This window comes from Aphidius gifuensis, linkage group LG6 (assembly GCF_014905175.1).
Source record: "Aphidius gifuensis isolate YNYX2018 linkage group LG6, ASM1490517v1, whole genome shotgun sequence".
Lineage (NCBI taxonomy): Eukaryota > Metazoa > Arthropoda > Insecta > Hymenoptera > Braconidae > Aphidius > Aphidius gifuensis.
In genome coordinates, this window is record NC_057793.1 from 2,500,942 (window position 1) to 2,526,296 (window position 25,355).

The 25,355-nt window shown below is 23.2% G+C and overlaps 1 protein-coding gene across 3 annotated transcripts in view; it reads right to left on the reverse strand.

Moving 5' to 3' along the window:
* Nucleotides 1–25,355, reverse strand: part of LOC122858793 (ankyrin repeat domain-containing protein 50) — a 59,123-nt gene extending 33,768 nt beyond the window's left edge. Inside the window, exons 1-3 of one of the 3 annotated variants that reach the window (XM_044161945.1) lie at nucleotides 25,044–25,339; nucleotides 24,527–24,654; nucleotides 4,589–4,625 (exon numbers count right to left, since the gene is read on the reverse strand). The gene's annotated coding sequence lies outside the window, so the exon portion shown is untranslated. Of the gene's footprint in view, nucleotides 1–4,588; nucleotides 4,626–24,526 lie in introns of all 3 variants that reach the window. The other 2 variants (XM_044161944.1, XM_044161946.1) reach the window with 2 other exon arrangements.

The following is a 25,355-nucleotide window of genomic DNA, read 5'->3' on the forward strand; positions in this document are numbered from 1 at the left end:
CAAGACGAGAAAATATATATAATATTACATGTTTTATTTATTTGTACAAGAATATTTTTTTGTGGACGTTTTAAATTTCACTCCAGGTTTTTATTTGCGAATGCTTTCTTTTTATATTTCACTGCAATATTTGCATTTTTCTTCTGACCACACAATCATTCTTTTTTCTTTTTTTTTTTAGCTTTTTGTTCTCAACAAAAAATAGAATAATAAATTTTTTTAAAAATCTTTAAAATATTGTAAGAAAAATAGAAATTATATTTTTATTATAACAAAATTTGGAGTATACGTATGTGATAAATAAGATTCATTAAAATGTGTAAAAAAAGAGTTATATAATTAGTGAAAATTTATAACGAGCCCATCTCGACATGAATGCAACTATTGTAAAAGTTGATTCAAGCAACGCCAATTTATTTTACTTGCTTGCCAGTTCTATACGGCAATATCCTTTTTTTTTTTCTTTTTTACTTTTGCAGCTTTTTTACTATTTTTTTTTATACTGACGTAGTTACAGTTTGCTTTCGGTCGTTGGCACTCAACTAGACTATCAGAGGGTCATGGCCCGTATCGATGGTACAAAAGAAGAATAGAAAAAAGTAAAAAAAAAATAAGTATAAACGTGTTCAAAGGGCCCAAATAACCTGAGAGCTACTCACCCGTAGCCCTCGAGTGCTTTCGTATTTTCATGTATTTCCACAAGAAAAAAAAAAAAAGAAATAAAATAAAATCCAGAGAACGAGAGACCCTCGACAATTCATCGTTCTACCGGGAATATCATGTAATGCTGGAGAAAAATGAAAAAAAAAAATTCAAGGGGAGAAATAAATAAATGTATATACTATTCAACAATATATATATTTTTTTTTTTAAAGAAAATATTGGCGCGTATTGCATGGCACATGAAAAGCTCGATTCCCTCAGGCGGTTCTGTCTGTTTGCACATCTCTATCAACTTAAATTTTTCCATTTTCCATCATGACTTTATCTCGGGTGTTGTCAAATACCATAATTCTATATCGTCAACGATTCTCATATTTATTTATCATTCATTTTTTTTATTTATCTTTATAATTTTATTTATTTTTCAATTTTACTCTCTCAACTCATTTTATTCAACGCGATAAATATATTTTTTATTTTACACTTCTATTATTCATTAGGTTTGATGGGCATGTCAATTTTGATGCTTTTACAATATAATCGCTTTAGATATAATACATATATCATGAATTTTATATTGGCAATCAATTATTGCTTTAATAATAGAAATAACAAATTGAAAAATTAAAGCTTTCAAGTTGATTACATAAACAAAGCCAAAATTAAATTTTCAATTTTCTAGAAATTTTTTTTGACACTGTAAATTTCAATAGAAAAATTTCCAATTTTATTTTTTATTTTTCTTTAGATTCGTTGTCCGGTTGTTGTAGTTTTTGTTTTTTTTTTTTTGTTATTTTTTTGCAATAATTACAATTGATATGAATTTTTCTGCTTTTTGTATTTTAACCCATTGTTTTTACTTTATTTTCAATATTTTTTTTCCAAATTTATACTTCTCCCATGATGCGTAAAATTTTCTACTGCAAAGTTTCTCTCTGGTCTGTTGACTGCGTCAAATAAATATAAAAAAAAAAAAAAAGAAACTCAACTAATATCGAGTTATGGATTATTCGATTCGGAAGCCAACACGCGCGTTGTCGAAACCATTTGGGAAGAGAAATAGACATTTGAACGATTGAGGGGCAAGAGGAATCCCTCAATTTTCATCAAAATCCTGCTGTGGCTCGTTTCGTGCCAATGTTCATTTCCGCCGGCGGCAATCGTCAATTCTTTGGTGGTTTAATAATCCGCTTAGCCATTTTTTTTTTTTTTTCCATATAAATATAGCACACAATATCGAGTGCAAAATTGTGGTTCTCCTAAATATATACATATTGAAAACCGTTATATATAGATATATTGTTTTTTCCGCATTTATTTTTCATCAAATTAAAATTTCTTTTAAAATTAGATTTTGCATTATACTTTATAATATATTCTGCTAATTTCATATGTACACTTGATTTTGGTCTTTGCTTAAATTAGTTTACAAAATTTTATTTCTTTTGTTTACTTGAAAATTAAATTTGATGAGGGAACAAGCAAGGATGCACAGACTAAATATTTGTTTAGGAAAATAAGGTGGTAACTGATAATTATGTTGGTGTTTGAGTTGGCCAATGGCCTGCTATATTTTATCAGTTTTTTATATATGAAATTTATAATAAAAATAAAATTATATAGAAAGGTTTTTTTGGTATTGAATGGTTTCCAGTTTACCCATAACTTTTTTGTGCTTTTATTTTGATTTTTTCGAAGAAAATTGTGGGTGTACGTGGTTGGCAACAACATCCGGTCCGGAAAATCTTGTTCAGGCTTGCGAGTTAAGCCGGGTAAATACGACCGGGAAATTGACGGCTAAAACGAAGGATTTGAAAAACATAAAGGTTTTCTTTTTTTATAATTAAATAACACTAAAAAAAATATAACAAAAAAAAACAAACAAACAAATACAATTACTTGTTTTTCGTCTCAAGATTTTCAATCGATTGCAGACTATTGAACAAAAACAAAAACAAGAAAATTATTTTCACTAAAGAATTAAAAACAACTCTCCGAAACAAATTGTAGAAAACAAAAAAAAATATTTATTCTTAAGTTAATTTATTTTTAAGATCGCAATAATTTCTAGTAAATATTTTTACTATTAATTATTTATAAAAATAGTAAAGATTTTTCTAAAATTGGAGCAAAGTAATTTACATCTGTTGTAGTTTCGATTTTCGAAAAACTTTTCAGCCAAAAATCCTTGTTGTTTTTTACTATCATTTTTATCAGTATGTTCTATTTTATTATTCTCATCATTTGGCATTTCTTATATGCTGATATACCATTATGCACATATACATCCACATAAATACACAAATGCATATGCGAAAATTCTTATCTACAATTTCACCCTAGCCATTGAAGACAATGTACACTTTTTTTAAGCTTAAACTATAAGGTAACTCAAACTAAGGTGATGTTTTATTTTTCATGATATAAAAGTGAATTTCTCAAGACATAAAAATAAACACTTGTCTCTCCCAGATATATTTTTCTAGCTATAATAATAATAACAATTTAAAATACTATTTTCCTACAAAAAATAAAAGAAAATATAATAAAAAATTTCATTTAGTATATCCCCAAGTGAAAAAAAAGATAATTATAAATTAAATTAAAAATAAGTTGATATTTTTTTAATATCAATTTGCAACAAGCAGTTTGAGACATTTAAAAAGAATTCTTACATATGATAAATACACAAAGTGCATAGTAAAGTTAACAAAGTTTAAAGAACAATCCAGGCGAGGTTTTGTGTACATATTATTTTAAAGTTAGTTTTGTGAATCGTATATGACCATTGTGTGCGGCTACTACGTGACATTATAAAATGCCATGGAAAACAAAGAAAAACTGGCTAAAGCTAAATCGTAACTATGAACTGGTGTGTACATATATTTATCTTAAACTATATATACTATATAAACTCGAGGAATTTACAATTACGCACATATACACTTTGAGTTTACTACACTTTAACCTGGTCTTTTATTTTTTTATATCCAAGTCATAGTTGGTTTTAATTAATGACACATACCGTTATGTTTTTTTTCTTTTTTTTTTATCATTTTAATTTACTTTTATTGGGCAAGGATTTGAGAAAAATAGTAAAATATATTACGACTAACTCAATTAGCCATTGTTAAATAATTTATTATACAAAAGTATTTAAAATAATTTTTAAATGTTTCATTTTTATGACAGTTTCCGGATGTGAAAAAAAATAATCATAGGAATTAATTTGATCTGTATACAGATAATTGAAAAGGAATTTTTAAAATGATTGTTTTTTCTAGAATAATAAAATTAAAGTTTTGTTTTTTTTTATTATTATTATACTTTATTTTATTTTATTTATTTATTTATTCAAGTTGGTGTTTAAATAAATATACGTAACTTTGCAAAGGAATATTGATGGAGCTGTTTGGTATATTTTTTTTATTTTTCATTGAAAACAGATAAAATCGCTTGACACTTTTCCGAAAAAAGTCATTTGTCAATTCTTTTTTTTTATTCACTCTTTTAGGATACCCCTTTAGTAAAAACCAAAAGAAATAAAAATGGATAAAAAATGTGATAACAAAGAAGAGATAGAAGCCTCATGTTGAATTTTATTTTTATTTTCTTTTTCTCCATCAATTTATTTTCATTTTTTTTTTTTCGTGAAAGAAGTGAAACGTGTGACAAGGGTGTTGATATACTCCTGAAGAGTTACTCAAGGTGCTTTTCAGCACACAAGATGAACCAGTATTATCGAAGGATATAAATAATAATTATTACATTCCAATTTTCATATATACCAACGAAAAATCAAGATAAAATTTATCTTAAATTCTGATAATTAAAATAATATATAGCTTAATATTTTATGAAAAAAATAATATAATTTTAATTTATAACAGAAAAAAAATAATAATAAATCACAACTATTACTTACGGCAATTTTCTTTGCAGCTTTTCCCAGGTCGTATAATCTGGAAAAAAAAAAAATACAATCCGTTAGTTCTCAAGCATTTTACAATTTTTTTTTTACTGTTTATTGTAATAAAATAATATTAAACAACGCACGGAAAAATGTTAATAAAAATATTTAATATTAAATTTTTCATAAGGACGTGCGAATGTCTCAGCTTTATTCCCATCAAAAAATTCAATACAAACGTATTTAAATGTTGGCATTGCAATTTTTTAAATTGAAAAATATCAATGTGCTCGAATTTCTGACTATCAAAAGGCCGTGCATGATGTAAATTATTTTTTCAAATTATGTATTTTATTTGCACGCAATAAGTAAATTAATGAGCAAACGTTTTATTCATTCACGTAAATTTTTTTGAATTGAATATAAAGCCGGTGGAGTTTATGAATACATCAACGTATTTTTAAAAACTTGATATAAAATACAGAAAATGAATTTAAAATATAATGAAATTCACAAGCGGTTTAGTAAATATGATATGATAAATTAAAAAAATATCTGTCAGACACAGCTAATTGGGGTATCATTGACTTATCAGCTTTTCTATTATCTGAAATAGTTTTTTTTTCGAACAAAAAAAAATAAAAAAGAGAGGATACAAGCTCTATTTTTAAGTGTCACCGTATAACATCATTTACCACTTTATCAGAAGATTTTATATGTTCAGCAATGGATGTACGAGAAAACAGGAAATAAAGAACATAAATATCAAATTCTTGTGGTAAAAAAAATACCGATAAAATGCGTTGGGCTTGATTTTTGAATAGCTTGTACATAAGATATATTATACAAAATTGTATATAAATTTTTTTTTTGAAGTATATTACATATGATCATCATAATTTCAAAGATTTAATAAGGTTATAAGCTTACATGAATTTATTAAACATGTAATCACGTTTAAATAATAAATATCAACGTCACGTTTTATCTATTTTTTATTTTTATTAAATTGCATCTTCATTGACGATTATTTATTTGTAAATAAATAAATAAAAAAATTAATTTTTACTGAGCAATAATCAGAAATTAAATGACAATAATATTTGCTATGAAAATTAGGATCTTTTTCATCTATATAAAAAAAAAATAACAAGCTTTTTATTAAAAAAAAAAATTGCGTTATTGAAAAAAATAAAAAAAATATATTTAAAAATTTATAATAAATATTATTTATTATAAAATATTAACTCTGCAAATTTTATATTTATTTAAAATTATTATTGTTATATTAGATTATATTTTTTTTTATTTTTAGTATTTTTTTATTGTTACCAAGTCATTTTAAAAATAAGTATATTTCCCTTAAAACCGCACTCAGTCATGATGTACATTTAAACGACCAACATCGTAAACTCTCAACGAGTAAAATATATATATATTTTAAAGGTATACATGTGCAGGTCAACATTGAAGTACTTCCGTACATTTTCTCTCTCAATTTTGTAGTATCTGCCGAGAGTTTTGCATGGTACTCAAATGCCAAGGTGTATTTACCTCACAACACTTTAAAACGTGTTCTATAAGTATTGTAAAGGTATTGCAAGTGTCTTTGAGGCTTTTAAGTCAATTCAAATATTGTAAAGCTGTTTAAGTAAAGCAAAAAATGGAACATAATCCTACTCAATACAATACGAAAGAAAAAAAATGTGAGAACAAAAGTTTGTATAAATCCAAGTTTTTCGTTTACAGATTTAATATTTATTACTACTATTGTTATTACTTTTTTTTTTTTAAAGTTTAAGTTATATCTAAAAGTATATATTTATACAGAACAAATTGACGTATATAATTTTTTTTTATTTTAGTCTTTTATTTTATTTGGATTTGAAATGAACTTTTTGATGATGTATCAAAAGTTTTTGTATCATTAAGTCGTTATCAGAGGTATATTTGAAAACTTTAAAACTTTTTTTTTCTTCTTTAGATGATACTAGTTAAAAACTTTATAGTTTTTTTTTTTTAATTTTATTATTTTATATAGGTTTTTATTACTGATAAATTTAATTTATATATCATAAAAGCTCAATCATTTAATTATTATTTTTTAATAATAAAATTAATTATATATTGTGAAGCTTTTAAAAAAATTAAAGTTCATTTTAAAATTAATTTATTAAATATAAAATACGATAAAAAAAATTATTAAATAAATGAAAATATTAATTTTTTATACTTAGGAAGTTGGCCTGCCAATGTACTAGAAGCTTTCGTGTAAATTTTGTACGTATGTGTGTAAATATATGAACATACACGCGTGGGAATTCGTAGTAATTAGAACTGATTTATTATTTTAATTGGCTTGCTTAATTACCACGTTAATTATTCAAGCAATTGAAGTGATCGTTATGTCTTTTGTTCCATAAAAAAAAATCGATCAGTAATTAGTAACTGCTCACCGTCTAAAAAACTAATTACACCATCTATTTTTTTTTTTTTCTTTCAATCTATTATTATTTTTAGTAAATATAAGATATCATTGTTAACTTGAAATTTATTTGAGAAGAAAAAAAAAAATTAACAAGACATTAAAATTCTATGAGCTAAAAAATAAATAAATTTTTTAATTTTTATTTTTTGAATTAAAAAATTAAAAAGACACTCTATTAATTGATAAAATTATTCATCTATATTTTTTCTATTTTTTTCAAGGATAATTAGCTAAATGATTTCGTATATAAATTTTTAAAAAATCAATAAATTTGAATAATAAAAACTTGTTTGAATTAACTAATTCGACAATATATATGAGTATTTTTTTTTCCATACAATTTATCCATCTACTTAACGTCTTAAACAAATATTCAATTTTTATTATCTCTCATTGCACTGTGTTCTCTCCATAACAGTTTTCATCGTCTGTAAATTTTCCTTTATTCTGTAGAAATTAAATGCTCCAAGTATTCTCAAAACTGCCAAAACCCGAGGCACCGAGTAGATTATATAGACGACGAAAACGACGACATCAACGAAGAGTTGAAGCACTTATATGTTTAAATTATTGCATGTACTAATGTGTATATACATGTACTAAATTCTACATGTATATACACAATATATAGAAAAGTATTTAAGTAAATACAGAGCATACATTATGTGAATACTCAGTACCCATACTGCACGCACATGTGATCTTGGTTTCTGGCGTCAAAATAACACAAATGTTCTCATCAAGCATATTGCAAAATATCTCCACAAATACAAATATAAATTATTTATTACTTGAACAAGTATTTGTACATATATATGTGTGTGTAATTTAGCCTGGGTGACAGTCAAAGTAATGCGTAGACATCCGGTACAATAGCCTCTGTTAAATGGACCTTGCTATATTTTTTTAATTTATTTTTTGCATTGTTTGAAGGTTACATACTATTTACGCATCAATAACAAATAAATATATAAATTGTATATTTAAAATATATTTATTTATTTATTAAATAACATACTTTAAAATCGAAAAATATTTTTTTCAAAATTATTACTCATTTTATAGCACAAGTTGTGACTCATAATACTCATGTGCAATTTATTTATTAGTCATCATTTTTATGAATAAATTTAATTGTGCTAAAAAAATTTTTTTATTTTTATTAAGACCTTGGGAATATATATTTGAAACATAATTATTGTCAATGATTTTAATTTATCTTTTTTTTAAATTAATTATATGATTGTTTATTTTATTTGATATTCAAGTTTTATTAATTTAACGATGTGAAGAAAAATTATTTTTTATAATTATTTAGTGAATTTATATACGCAACATTCGTTTATGTTGTTGTAGATTTATTTTTGTTGGATGTACATATACAAACCGTTGCAATAGATTAAGATACGAAATTTACAGTACAGAGTTGGTAAATAAAATTATTGCCAACTATATTTGAAAGTGTTGAAAAAAAAAAATCAAGAATTAAAGAATAATATACAAACTGAAAATTCAAGATTTATCGGTTAAATGTATAAATTTACAAGCCGTTAATTTCTCATAGATGAAAAGATTATCACTCGTGTGTAATAAACATTGAATAGAATTTGTTGAAAAAATAATTAAAATACATTTTTCTAAATATTTTTATAAGCCAATTTAAAGAAAGTATAATTAAAAAATTATTCTATATTATTAATTTAGGATATCATTATTATTAATAATATAAATTTACAATAATAACTATTTTTAATTAATTAATTTTTATGTAGTTTATTTAAAATATAAAAATTTAACTTTTAATTTTTTTTGATAAAATCTGTTATTATATAAAAACACAAGATAAGCTACAAAGAAAAAATAGTTAAAAAATAAAAAAAATAAAAAACATTGTTTGTAAACTGGTAAATTATAAAACATACAAAATTTGTTTTTGTCTCGTGCTTTAAAGTTTTGTTTTGAAATTTGTTTAGCATATAATTTAAACACTGTGCGGTGGATTTTGTTGTACATAATTTAGAGGACAAAAAGCTTCATGGATCACATCGACGTATTGTCCATGTAGGCATTAGTTATATACTCTGAGCTTTTATGTACATAGATGAAACAAAAAATAATATACAAGTAGTGAGTTACTGATATAAAGTTTGTAACACCATCATGAGTGAGTTGATGATATAAGATATTTTACGTGTATATCCTACAAAAATATATATCCAACATTCACAAAGAGAGATCACAATAAAACTTGAAAAAAATAAAATAAAGCTCAAGCTTTTTTGATATATGTTTAATTCATGAAAGAGACATATTATTCATCCATATGTTAACACACTTGGATAAATGGAAAAGTTACTTTTACATAAATATAAAAAATAGAAAATATTTTATATCAAAATAATTGTAATTTTATTTTTTATAAAATCAATATATTTACTGGGAATTGGGATAAAAAAAAAATAATAAGACAAATTTTTTTTTTGCATAAACATTGCATTTGTTTGTTGAATAATATTGTTAAAAAAATTATCAAATTAAAAGTTAATTACAGTGAGAAAAAAAAAGAAAAGGTAATCGTGAGGAAAAGAAATAAATACAGCAAATTCATGCTACGAGGTTGAATTGTATTTTTTTTTTTTTTTTTTTTTTTTATTATTAAATTTTCACAGACAATAGCGGATTCTGGGAAGCAAAAGAAACGATTTAGTGATGCTCGATTCGAGGTAGTAATTGACACGCACAGATGAGCGGTTTTAAAATCGATCGATTAGCCGCACGAATTCACGTGCTTAGACTAAACTTTATTATAAATTTTTATTTATTTATTAATGCTTACTTTGGTACACAAGTGGTGAAATATATGTACTTAATCTTAACCAAGGAATCATTTGAAAAAATATTGCTGCAATAAAATCCGCAAATCGAGACAACTATCGACTTCGTGGTTGGAAAGCTTAAAAAAACGAGGAATTCTCATTTTTTTTTTTAAATATATTTTACAGTTAACTGAATAAACTGTCTCAAGTTTTTTTATACACTAATTAACATGAAAAATATTTTTAATTTTAAAAAGGAAAAAATAAATTCAATTTGAATTTATTTTTAAAACAATTATTATTTTTTTTTCTTTTTTTTCTTTTATGAATTAAAAATACTAGCAGTCAACCAACCAATTAGGAATTATATAAAATTCATTAAGCTTATATAAAATAAAAAAATATAAAAAAATGTTTTTAATAAAAATGAAAAAGAAGCTTTTGATATATAAATTCATTCAAATGTTTAATCGAGTCGAACACAAGTTCTATTTCCGGGCGGATGTTCGACCTCGATTTCTCGATAGATTTCAACAATGTTATGTAGCAAAACAGCAATGAATCATTATATACATACAAGACATTGTGCAGGTTTTTATGTTAACACATATACCAATAAAGGAAATTTACTATTTTCCAGATTTAAGTGAAACTTTTTATGCATTTTTACTTGAAAATAAAAATAATAAAAAATCGTAAAAGATATAAAATATGGAATAAAAAAAACAAATAATTTATTAAATAAAAACTTAAATTGTTCATATATTCAATGAATTTATTTATTTTTTTATTTATTTATTTGTTTTTTTTTTTTTTGTCCCTCTGGGCATATAATAGTGGCGCCACAGAGGCGCTTATGTTGGAGCTGAAGGAAGCTAAAGGTGCACCACAAGAATTACACATATACAGTAAACATAATAATATACTTTCTCGTCTTTTTTTACTCGAGCAATGTCTAGACCTCTCAATTCACCAAACACATCTTCAATGAGAGTTTACGAGAGCATCATACACACAGCCAAATGCAATCACTCGAGTGATGATGATGATGATGATGATGATGCACCACTGAGACTTTTTTGTATGTTTTTTATTTTCTTATATAAGACAAAAGTGAAAAAAATAATTATCGACATAAAAAGTATATAAAATACAATTATTGTTATTTGTTGTTGACTATATATATTTAAAAATATTTGAAAATTCATATGTCGTAAAAAAAGCTGTTTTTTTTTTTATTTTAATCGTTATTTTTCGAGTTTAATTAATCAAAATTTATCAAAAAAAATAAGCTGTTAGCTGATATTGATTCGTTGCAAAAAGTAGTTTTTTATTTGCTATTTACATGTTGACTTTTGACATTACACAAATCGTGCTGGCATAGAAATAAAAAACGATAAATTTCAAATTTATTTCTACATATTTGCCAATAGAGCTTTTTGTCTAATTTTTTTTTTGCATCGAGTCAATCAAAATACCAGCTTACTGGTATGATAAATATGAATACCTTCAAAAAAAAATAAATAATTACAAAATAAAACAGTACTTTGAGCTATACACGGAGAGAAATCCGCAGCAAATAATGCTGTAGAGTATCAAACAAATTTTACTGTAGTCTACTGGAAATTGAGAAGTTGCGTGGGGAGGCCACCAGGATCGACTAGAATTTCCTACTACACTACAGTAATTTTAATCAAAACAAAACAAAAAAACGTCACTAAAAATTAAATAAAACCTTATTATTTAAACATCAGAATAAAAATGTAATGTGTTTATTAATTTTAAAAAAATAAACCATTTTATAATTTTCATGTGTTTCACCGTATTTTTATTTAAATTCATGAATAAAATAAAAACAATAAACTTTTTTAGAAGAGGTTAGGAACACACTTGATTTCCAATAAATATTCGTGTCATCTGGCGGGAAAACCTGCTGTACACTACAGTAATTTCTGGCATAAACTATACCATTAACTCAAGACTTCCAAAAATTCCGGTAGACTACAGTAAAAAATTTAGATGAAATATAATAATAATCATTATAATAAGTGGGAATTAGTCGCTTTAATGACGTCAGCTATGATTTTTACGATACCACTACAGTAATATTTGGTGCGGATTTCTCTCCGTGTAGATAAACAAAAATGAACCATGTGAATCATGTTAATTTGCAAGTCATTAAAACTAACAGAAAGTTATCTTTAATTATTCATTCAACAACCTAGGTAGCTATATCAAATGATTATTTCGAAACTTTTTTTTTGTGTGAATTTTAAAGTTAAATAATTTGAGTAAAATTTACAAGGCTAAAATGGAAATTTTCCCAATGGACATTGTGGTAGAAGTGGCATCTGATGTTCTCGGTTCTATTGGGACCATGTGGTACTAGATTGAATATTCACTGGATCACTTCATTTCCCAAATGGCAATACCTATTTCGTATTGAATGACCAACCAGTTTGTTGGGATTATATAAAGCTGTATATATATATGCTACAAATATGATCTCAGCTTAGTCATTGAACAGAAAATATTCAGCCTTCACCCTTTATTCCCACCTGTCTATAAAAATATATATAAAAACCCCTGGGTAATATGAGAAAAATTGTCATCACCTGGTTCAGCGATTATTATCATTATTAATATACATATTTTTTTTCCTCCATCATCTTCACAGCATGTGTCAGTTATTTTAAATCTCATATCAATTTTTTTTTTCTCTGTAATATTTATTTATTTTTTTTTTAAATAAATTATGAAAACAGAGTTAAAATGAGTCAGTTAAAATTTTCGTAACAGCATTAAAAATAACTAGATATATAAAACTTTGATCTATTTTATGTTGCACTCTAGTTTAATTTTTTTTTTTTGAGATATTTTTAACAAAATGTTTGACGGTCATAGAGTACACTGATGAACAGACAAAATGGCATTCAAAGTTTTTAATGAAAAGAGTGCATTTGTCGTGTTTAAATTAGATTTATCACAATTTTTTTTTTGTTTTTAATATTATAAATTTATATCTCCACATTACATATAGTATATTATAAGTTTGTCATTGATATATTCTGAATAAAAATAAATTAAACACACTCAAAAGAAACAAATCTAATAAAATATAAAGTTTTTTTATATCAGTGTTTAGATACTGGTGCTATTTGTTAAACCTCAATAGTTGAAAAAGTACATTATAATACAAAGGCTTATATATTTTCCCCTTTTTTTTATTGTTATTATATTTTTTTTATTTCACTATACACCCTCAATCTATTTTTATTTTCCACCATAATAATCATACTGGGTCATGGACAAATACACTTTTATTTATTCATATTTTGCTATCAGGCTGTTTCAAGCATTGAGCAACAACAAAAGCCCAAAAAAGTCTTTCAAAACGAACTGAGAAAATAATAATAATAATAATCTTTACAAATCGTTATATGACCATATAAAAATGTGCGCATCTTTTTACCATTATAAGGTCTTTAAATTTTATAAAATTATTATAAATGTAATTTTTTTTTTTTTACATAAAAATTGTGGTTATTTATTATTTCTTTTCTGTTAAATATATTATTTTATCTTTGTTAATTTTATTTATCTACGAGTATTCGCGCAGGAAAGAGATAAAACTGGGTCAATCTTTTTTGCAAGAAATAAACAAAACAAAATGGAATTTATGAGGCAGACATTGCTTCCTCATTTTTTAACGTTGATAAAAATTTTATCCCTTGCTTGTTTTATTTTTTTTTTTTAGCCTGGAATGTTGATGGATATTTTTTCTTATATTTTTAAAAAAATACATTCACCCTTTGACCTATATATTTATTAATTATATTCATGCAGATACATTCTCTCGAGTTTTGCATATATTGAATTTTAATATATAAATATTTAATTGCATTATTTTAGATTGTTAAAATTGTCGAAATCGATAAGAATTTAATTTACAATATGAAAATAATTTATCTTTATTAATGTGAACTTTGAAAATTAAAAAATATAAATTTATGTTATTTAGAATATAAATGAATCTTTAAAATCAAAATAGCAGGAATTTAATTTTTTTTTTTTCATTTTTATGTAACAAATGAGGACATAGATTTCCCCTAGGCGTTGGCACGAATTAATGAACGATCCAATTTGATCACAGAGACAAAGAGATAAAAGACAGAGAGGGTCTTTATCCCTTACAGAATCGATACATTGAAAAATTTTGGGGTGAGATAAAATTGGGGCGAAAGAAAATGTGGCAATAACACATTTTATTTACAATTCTACTTATCAAACAAAAAAAAATGAATAAAATAAAATTTCAAATAGAAAAATGCTTATTTATTCAATTATAGTTATTTTTTTTTCTAAACAAATAATAATTATTATTAATTATTGAATACATTAATGGATAGAATAATATAAATTATAATATTATTATTATCAACACGATATAACAAAAAAAAATAATAATAAAAATGTTGTTACCGGTTAATCCAGAACTTTCACTTTAAATATGATCACAGAAATTGGATATTATAGCCCTAACTTGTTGTTCATAAATTATATTTATGTGAAATTTAAGTGTAAAAAAGAATCAACATATAAAATTCATGATTAATTGATAAAAGTATTTCTTTTAAATTTAATATACTTTAAATGATAATAATTTTGGTTATTTTTTATTTCAAGAAAATAACAATAAATTGGAAATATTTTTCAAGACTCAATTGTTATTATATTTATTTGAAAAAATATTTTTATTATATATTGATGGAGAAAGCGAATGACTGGCAATATAAACGTGATTGTTATTATTTTTTTTTCAAGAAAAAAAATAAAGTTATTATTTATACTTTAGTCTTGGTTCATTAAAAAAAAAAAAAAGACGTCTCATGCAACTGCTTGAGGTTGACAATATGCCAGAAAAATGCCACTGTCATATGTCTAATTTAGATAGACAGCTTGGCAGCAACTTGAAATCGTCATTTGCTATACTTTTGTCTAAGAATTACAATTGTCTACGTCATACTGGGTCATCCCATTGACTAAATGTGATTCAATAAAAAATAAAACAAATAACAAAAGTTTCGAGGAAAAAAAAAAAATAATTTATTATCTTTATGAATTATCAACTTGTAAAAAAAATTTTATCAATTTCATTCATAAAAATTTAATAATACACGTGTTTTTTTTTTTTTTTAATTATCATCTTTCAATTATATTGTTTTGTTTTTTTCATTGAGGTCATTACTTAAAGAAGCTTTTATGAAAAAATTTTAATAACATATTTTTGATAATTAATTATTATGTTTTATAATTTATCATTGTTTTTAAGAGCATAGAAAAATGTTTGTTTAAATTATAATTCATGCATAGATAAATTATTAATGTAAAATCTGACAAACTAAATAAATTACTTCGTGACTCATGAATTGTTGAAAGTTGGGTATAAAAAAAAATATATATCGAGAGAAAAGAGAGTAGAACAAAAGGTAAAACTAGATAAGACACAGGTAAGACAGATGATTTCTTGAAATATTATTTGCCAGAAGGAAAAACGTGATTTATCATTAAAAAAATATATATCTACTTATCTACTGACTATCTCAATAACTTTTTTTGTCTTTTTTTTCGTCGTCACCCTCATTTATAATCGTTATACAAATAATGTATATTTTTTTAATTGATTGATTATGATTGATCTCAAAAATCAATCAAAAATTTATTTCCCATTTATATTTATTATTTATTTTTTTATATTAATTATCAACATAAATGTTTGTTATTCTCATAAAAAAAAAAATTAAAAAATATACATTTATAAAAATTAATTTACAAAAATCAATAATGATAAAAATTTTGCCAATAATTTTTTTTTGATTAATTTAATTAAAATGGAATTAATAATTTTATATTTTTTTATAAATAAAAAATAATTATATTTCCTAATATAAAAAGGACAAACATCATCGGTCTTCCGGACATTTGATTGGTCATTGTTTTTTTCTCACTTACTCTCATACAAATTTCTTTATGTTTGCCTTTTTCTATTATTTTTTTATTTATTTCGTTAGCAACGAAAAAACAACAAAAAAAAGCGAGTAAACAAAATTTTTTTTGATATTTTTTATATTTTTTTTTTTAAAATTGACATATTAAGCTAGCACAACTTTTTTAATAATCATCGGATCTCGATGCAATTAGGCTTAAAATTTTGTGCGAATTGTGTGTTTTTTATGTGTGAAGAAATAAATTTAAAAAAAAATTTTTTTTTTATTTTTTACATTTTTTAAAAAAATTCAAATATTAAGCTAGCACAACTTTCTCAATAATCATCGGATCTCGATGCAATTAGGCTTAAAATTTTGTGCGAATTATGTGTTTTTTATGTGTGAAGAAATAAATTTGAAAGAAAATTTTTTTAAATATTTTCTATATTTTTTTTTAAAATTGACATATTAAGCTAGCACAACTTTCTCAATAATCATCGGATCTCGATGCAATTAGGTTAAAAATTTTGTGCGAATTATGTGTTTTTTATGTGTAAAGAAATAAATTTGAAAGAAAATTTTTTTTTTATTTTTTAAATTTTTTTAAAAAATTCAAATATTAAGCTAGCACAACTTTCTCAATAAATATCGGATCTCGATGCAATTAGGCTTAAAATTTTGTGCGAATTATGTGTTTTTTATGTGTGAAGAAATAAATTTGAAAGAAAATTTTTTTTTTATTTTTTAAATTTTTTTAAAAAATTCAAATATTAAGCTAGCACAACTTTCTCAATAATCATCGGATCTCGATGCAATTAGGCTTAAAATTTTGTGCGAATTATGTGTTTTTTATGTGTGAAGAAATAAATTTGAAAGAAAATTTTTTTTTTATTTTTTAAATTTTTATAAAAAATTAAAATATTAAGCTAGCACAACTTTCTCAATAATCATCGGATCTCGATGCAATTGAGCTTGAAATTTTGTGCGAATTATGTGTTTTTTATGTGTGAAGAAATAAATTTGAAAGAAAATTTTTTTAAATATTTTCTATATTTTTTTTTAAAATTGACATATTAAGCTAGCACAACTTTTTCAGTAAACATTCAATCTTGATGTTATTAGACTAAAAATTACGTGTGAATTATGTGTGATTTATGTGTAAATAAATAAATTTAAAAAATTTTCCGTCAATTTATTCATTCTTTTTTTTTTTTATGATAATACTTGTGTTTTTAAAATCAATGAACAATGAACCTTTCAGAACGTAGAGATACAGGCGCGCGTAGCGCGCCAATGTGCTCGTAATTAATAAATAACTCAAAAATAAATACTCATTTTTTTTTTTTTTTTTAATTATAATTTTCAATATTTTTCATCGAGCTTTTAATAATAATAATAATTAATAATTATGATTATTATTATTTTAAATTATTATTAATTAATTAATTGAATAATAATAATATTTAAAATTTATTATTTGTAATTATGAAAAAATAAATAAACACAGTGAACAAATATTTGATTTGATCACATGATAATTTGGTCACTCCTTTCTCTAATTGCTTACGAAAATTTTAGCAATACCCAAGGGGTGTACTGGTATCAATTGCTGATTAGAAATTGTATATGTATATACATACAAATTTTGTTTACATATGTGTTTGTGAAATTAGCAAATATATCCCCGAGAAATGTACAATTGCAAATAATTAATTGTATCAAATTTATATGTACTGTTTTAACAACAGCAGCCAATATAATTTTAAGATAAATAAACTCAATCGATTTTACATCAAAAATATTTTCTTTAAATATATATATTGAATTTATTTTATCACACGAATTAGTGCCTAATTACCACGAGCAAGTTCTGTTGTAAAATTATGATTTTAAAAATTTTTTTATTTAAATTTCAAGAGAATATTTGTTTTTATGATCATTAATTCTATTTTTAACAATATTAAAATTTTTTATTTATGTTTTGTTTTGTGGGTGGGTTAAATTTGGGTCATTTGAAAAAAAAATATTAAAAATTAATTATTTTTAAAGAAAATAAATTAAAGTTTATATATTTTTGATAAAGTTTTTTGTGGTTTTTTAATTTTTTTGCAGAATTAAAAGTAGGCTAACAACCCCTGATCATGCATATGTTTAGAATGAGCTATGATGTTTCGAAACTTTGTGTAATGTGGTCAATGCTGATGCTAATAATTGGAGCATAACAAAAGTTAAAAATAAAATAAGTAAATAAAATAATAAGCAAGAATTGATTTTAATTAATTTCATTGATAATTGGAAATAAATTTTTTCTACTTCAAATATATGTTTGAATAAATTATAAATAATTCAATAAAACTTCATACAATGAAACTTTACTTTTTACTTTTTTAATTAAATAATTATTTTTTATCAAAGGTAAAAAAATTTTAATGAGATGTGAGCAGTAATTTTATATTGAAAAATATACTAAACTTTAATATAAAGTATTTTTTTTTTAAATAAGAAAAAAAATAGTATTGAATGCTTTAATTGTAAAAAAAGAAAATTTAAAAAAAAATTATAAAACTTTTGCGTTGACATGAATAATAATTTAACTTTAAGTTTATTTTTTCAAGTATATTTATTTATTTTTTTTTTTTTGAAATGTAGAAAAATGTTATAAGCCGTTAATAATGTGTTAAAAATATTAATTTATTTTTTTTTTATAATATATTTAATCATGTATTTAAATGAATTATTAAATTACATTTTTACATTTAAAAATTATCGACAAGTAAATTATTTATAAAACTTTTATTTATTTATAAAACCAAGTTTTTTTTAGCACGATTATGTGACAATATATTTTACGTATTGCACCAAAAGTTTGTATTTGAAGGGATTGCCAGATCAATAATCCCAACTGGCGTCTAAAAGTCTGACCACCACAAAAGTAAAATAATTGTCAGACTTTCAGTCGAGCCAAGAGTTTAGCACAATGCTTAAAACTACTCAAAAATGTCTCGAGTGTATTATCGACATGGCGCTGGTATATCTTTAAAATATTTCTTATTATTATTACAATTATTTTAATCTTTGTAATATACTTGAAAGTTCATCATATATTACAATAAAAAAAAAAAACAAAAAACTAAAAAACTACTGCAGGAAAAAAATTATTATAAATTTTATAAAATGAAAGTTAACAAGAACTGCTATGTTCCATTGCATGATGATTGTCTGTGTATTTTTTTTTCTTTGTATTTTTAAATTAAAGCCTCTTTTGTTCACGCAATAATAAAATAGCCAACGGAAAATTCAATTGTTGATGGAATATAGCCGAAGGTAATCACAGCTTATTGATGTCAAAAAAATATAAAAATAATGAAAAAAAAAAAACAGTTAGATAAAATCAGCCGAGACGTGTAAATCCAAGAATATATCAATAAATAATGTTTTTATCGATAAAAAAAATAAATAACATTAAGACTCATTCACGTCACGCGATTAACAAACGAGACAAATAATAAAAATTTATAAAATTCGAAAAAAAATAAATCGATTCTTGGCTCAAACTGTCTAGTCGTCTTTATGCCCAGGCAAGTAGAATAACGACCGACATTTTTAAAAAATAAAAAAATCCCTTGTATATCAGAACTACGTCAAATCAAATATAAAAAAAAAATATTATTATTATTATTATTAATAATAATATTAATAATAATAATAATAATTATTATTATTATTATTATTATTATTATTATTATTGTACGTCAAAAAGTATGTGGATTATATTCACCATCACCACACAATGGTAATGTGAAATACGAGAAGATATTCTGCGGGTCACCCGCACACTAATCCACTGTGTCACCTAACCGCGATTGACGATATAATTATAAATTGTTAAGTAAAGTGGTTTTCATGTTAACTTTATTCATAAATTAATATAATACGAAGAAAAAAACAAATAGAAATTAATCTAAATCATAAAATTATTATATCTTTATTATTTAATATTATTATTCATTTTTTAAATTTAAAAAAAATCATTTTTTCAACATTTTTAAATAGTTTCAAATATTTAGTTGAAAAAAATTTATAAACTATATACGATTTCATGTCTTTTTTTATTTTTTTAAAATTAAATTTATATATTGGAATATCCGGCTCGTAGTAAATGTTGTCATAATAAATAATAAAATTTAAAAAAAAAAAAAAGTTAGTATATAAAAAAGTAAAAGGTTATCTAGCATTTATAGCGGAAACGAGTAGCAATCGTCGTTCGATGAAACATCCGGAGTATATAAATATAATAACAGTTTGAAAAAAAAAAAAAAAAAATTTGCTTTCGTAGGTGGTAGTTTTAATATGATGAAGAACGATTCATGGTCATTTTTGATATCCTTAAATGATGAGTCAAAGTAGCTCTACATTTTATCAATAAAAAAAATAATATACCTATCCTCTTTTTTTTTTATTTTATTTATCGTGTTTTATCATTTTTTTTTTTAGGCAATAAAAACGAGGGTTAGTAATAAACATTTCAATTGGCAGTGGAATTTTTCATAAAGGTTCAGAGCTTTTTCCAATTTGCATTTGAGTATACTCGACATTTAGTCATGCAGATGGAATATAATCGATCAAGCTGGCTATCTCTGGACGCCAGGCAAATATATATTTACTAAAAATATATAAGGCTATCGTTTTGCAAAGATTTTCAAATTTTAAATATGCATATGAACGTTGAGATCATACATACAGAGTGTGCATTAATACAAATATACATCTTGAGTATACAAAAGAAGACGTAAAATACATTAATACAATATTAACACTTCACAACGCATATATAAACATTTTGTCAAGCAACTTTCTTTTATTATTATGGTAAGCATATACACGACGATGATGAAATATGAAAAGACGATATTGAAACCCTTTCGTATATTAATTGTCAACAATGATTTTCAATAGCCAATTTGCTAAACAAATATTTTTAAATTTAAAATTAAATAAAACTTTTAGCTCTGACAATCAAAATGTAATATGATTGATTGAGTAATTGGTTTTATTATAATATTGCCAAGAAAATAAACTTTGTTATTGACAAAATCTTCGAAAATTCTAGCAAATAAAAAGTCAATACATTTGATTAATCACGCAAGTTGGAATCAACCGAATCAACTTTTTAAAAACATCCAATTTTCTACTAATCCAATTTTCAATATTTTAATAATCAATATTTTTTTTTGATTCTATAAATATTTATTAAATAAAAAATATAAAATACTTTGTAAAGAAAAAATAGTCATCATAAAATTTAAAAAAATTCAAACGATGTATAATAAAAAAACAAATGTGTTATTTATTTATTACATTGTATAAAAAATAAGGATAAATTTTTGTATCTAAAAGAAGATGAATCATCAATACTTGAAAGAAAAAAAAAAATTGAAAGTTTTCTTTGTGTGATAGTAATTGGAAAAATATGCGGAGGAGAAGATTTAACGTTGGTCAAAAATGATAAAGGTATATATATGAACAAGATCCAGACATAGGCCATCAAAGCAGCATGGAACCACTAAACCACGTGGAGCACGAGAAAGGTATACGATATGACGAATACCATTGGTATGTGTTTAGTTTGTAGATACATATGGTACATAAAAGGATATATACGAAAGAAAAAAAATATAAAAAAAAATGAGCATCATAAAACCAAATATAATAGCCACAAATCTCTAGAAAAAAAATTCAAGATATTTAACAATCATACTCTCTCATCATAATATGTTTTCAAAATTACATTTACACATTCATAACAAATTTAAATAAATCAAAAAATTTATCAAAATTAATTTTCTATAGAAAATCGAAAAAAAAGGTATTTTTTTTTTTTAATTAAATAAATTACGTTTAAATATCTGGTTAAAAAAAAAAGTATAAAATTAAAAATGCATTCAAGTATAAATAATAAAAGAAAAAAAAATTTATTGAGTGATATTTTTATTTTAATTTTTTATGATGATGCATAATGTTCGTGTGATCGATTTTTTCTGACCCATACCCTAGAGGTAACGAACCAAAGCTTGACAAGACAGGTATACACACATGCACAAAAAATTCAACACAAATATCATGACGTCATATAAAATAGCAGCTGCTTAACTACTATTGTCAAAACTTTTAAACTTGAATTGTATTTTGTATATTGAGTGTGTATTCATTCATCTAAAGTATGTATTTTTATTTTTTTTAAATTTTTTTCTCAACGCCATTGCTTATTGGCAATGAAAAAGTATCAAATTTATATATATTTTTATCTTCATATGACAATAATCGATCAGTAAAAAAAAATCTCCAAAAGATTGCTCATAAAAATTAAATTAAACAAAAGAAAAAAAGTGTAGAATTTACTTGAATAATTATTCAAAAACCCAGTAAAGAAAAAAATTTTTTTTATTGAAAAATAATAATGTAAAAAAAGTGTCAGCAATTTTTAATAATTTTTTAATAAAATAGCTGACTTTAATTAATAGTCAAAGTGACTCTCGATATATATAAAATTGCAGAGGTTGATGTCATTACAAAAATGCTTATCAACATAGCAACAAGACAATATAAACCATCAAGAAAAAAAAAAAGTAAATAAAAATATTAACAATGGTGTTTTTAATTCCATCATCAAGATAATAAAAATAATAAAAACTCATAAATTAAATAATAAATAATAAATTTGATACTTTAAAATACTGATCAAAGCTAATTCCTGCTGTTTGAAGACAGGTGATGATGATGATGATGATGATGATGTCATATTGATATAAAATATTTATTATTTATTTTAAAATCTTCATCATGTTTATAAATCACCTGATGATTTATAATTGTGTCAAGTACATTGACCCAAATTGAAATATTTAAAATAATCATTATTCATTATGCTAAATCAATATTAATAAAATTATTATATTCAATCAATTTTGACTCGTTAAATTTATTAATGCATGCATAAACACGGATAGCTCATTAATGATATTTAATTTTAATTAATAATTCAAACAGAAATTAAATAATTATGTTTAAACGAATATTTTTCATTCCCCATCGATCTGTTTGCTAACAAAATTTTCAACTGCAATGATTAATACATATGTATACAAATAAATGATTTTGGCTTTGCATGATGACACATTCAAGCTGTCAGATAAACAGCGTGCTCAAATTGGCAAATGCAATTCATTATTAAAAATGTACATATCTGCAGGACAAATGTATTAAAAAATTTTACAAACAGTTGATATTATATTTTCATATTTTTGGATGTTCAAATATTTGTTTGAATAAATGTATTTGACTTTAAAAAATAGATATCATATCAAAAATGAAAATAAAAAAAATTCTGTAATATTTTCAATGCACAATTTGTATTAATTTTAAAAATGATTCATCGGGTTTATTATTTTTATTAAATCAATAAATAATATCGTCATGATAATAATAAAAAATAGAATAATGTTTATTTTTTTTTTTTTGATATTTTTATGTTTGATTGAAGTAAAAAAAAAAAATAATTCACTAATAAAAAATGAGATAAGATATGTTATGCTCATTGATAAGAATAACATTTCAAAGAAAAAGTGATTTTGTTTTATATTTAATGTTAAAATTGAGATATGAATTGTAATTGCAATAAAAAAAAAAATTTATCATCTCATTAATGATCAATTTATTCAGTCATTCATTTGCAGATACTGATTGGTAATTAATACTTTTCATTGATATATGTAAACAAACATGTAGCTGTTTTATGAAAGATACAAAGTCGATGGAAAAAATATTAAAAATTGCAAGAAATGATAAGTAAGAAAAATAATAAATAAAAGAGTTACTTTTATCAGTGATCATTGTCACTTTGGCAGTGATGTTTGGCAGTGAAAGGAGAATATGACTAATTAATTAATGATAAATATACACACTTAATAATGTCGATTAAAATGTCATTTATTAAAATTAATTAATTCAAAGAATATACATCATTATGTGTATACTTGACAAATTTAATTTCATTAAAACATCTCATTGGAATTCAGTGAAATTTAATTTTATTCACGACCTTGTCATGCATCAGTTTATTTAACTTGTATAAATATATATTTTAAGTTAAAGAAAATATTATTATATTGCTTTAAATAATTGAATATAAATATAATAATTTATTTTATAATTTTTAATTTAATAATAATCAATTTTAAACATCATTGTTATTTCAATTTTTAAAACAAAAAAAAAGTAAATTCATTTGATTTAAATTTTAATAAATAAAAAAAATTATTTATTTTTTTTTTTTTATCTAAATTTCAATTAAAGATGTGCATGTTATTTTTTAAATTATTTTTGTTTTATTTGCTCCTTTTTTCGACACTTTAAATACGATAAATTTTTTAGTAAAAATTCTTGAGATACTTGGAATAAATAAAAAATGAGTCAGACATTATCACAACATTGTATGTTATGTACTCAAACATTACATCAAATGCCACTCATTCAAGGCCAAATTACAAAATTTTGTAAATATAACAAAAAAAAAAAAAAACGAATTACTCCAAGAATTTGTAAATTAAAAAGTTTTTGAAAATAAAGTTGTATTTAATTTGTATAAATTATAAAATTTACTTACTTTTTGCTGTGTAATATTATCGATTGATATTTCCACGTTGTTCTCATAGAGTGTCTTTGTTCATTGTGAAGGTTGAAGGTAAAAAAAAAAAATAATACACAACTCTGTTGGACACTGTGAACAGGGAGCTGGAAAGCACCGAGGCAAATGCCAGTTGGGAACGTTAAAAAATATATATATATAAAATTAAATTAAATAAAAATAAATAAAAAGTAGCAAACGATTCCCTTGCTTACAGAGTATAAAAAAAAAAAATATTAAAAAAAACGAGTAAGTGAGTCTCAGTACCAGAACGAAGAAGCACGTACAGCAAAACGAGATCCAAGTGTCGAGAGTGAACGAACGGCAAGACAAAAATAATCCAAAAAGAGCGCACAAAAATAAAAAAAAAAAATTAAATAATAAAATAATAAAATTCAAAGTAATTTGATTGAAAAATAATAATAAAAACTTGTTAAAAAATATAGATAAAAATAATATAAACTATACACAAATGTTTAAACACACAAACACTCACTTGACAATTAAATTATTATTAAACACAAAAAATATAATTTAAAAATCAATTATTATACACACAGTTTCTCCAAAGACAACCATTTATCTCGTTTGTGTATCATTAATACTCCATTTTGTTAAAAATAATAAAATAGCCAAAACAAAATTTTAAAGATTTTTTTATAAATAAAATATTATCACGAATTATTAATCAATTGTTTTGATTAAACAACGTGTAGTGTTGTTTATAATTTAATAAAAATTAAAAAAAAAAAATATTTTTTTTTTTTTTACAACAAGATGTATGCCCGACAATTGTCGCGGTTCAACT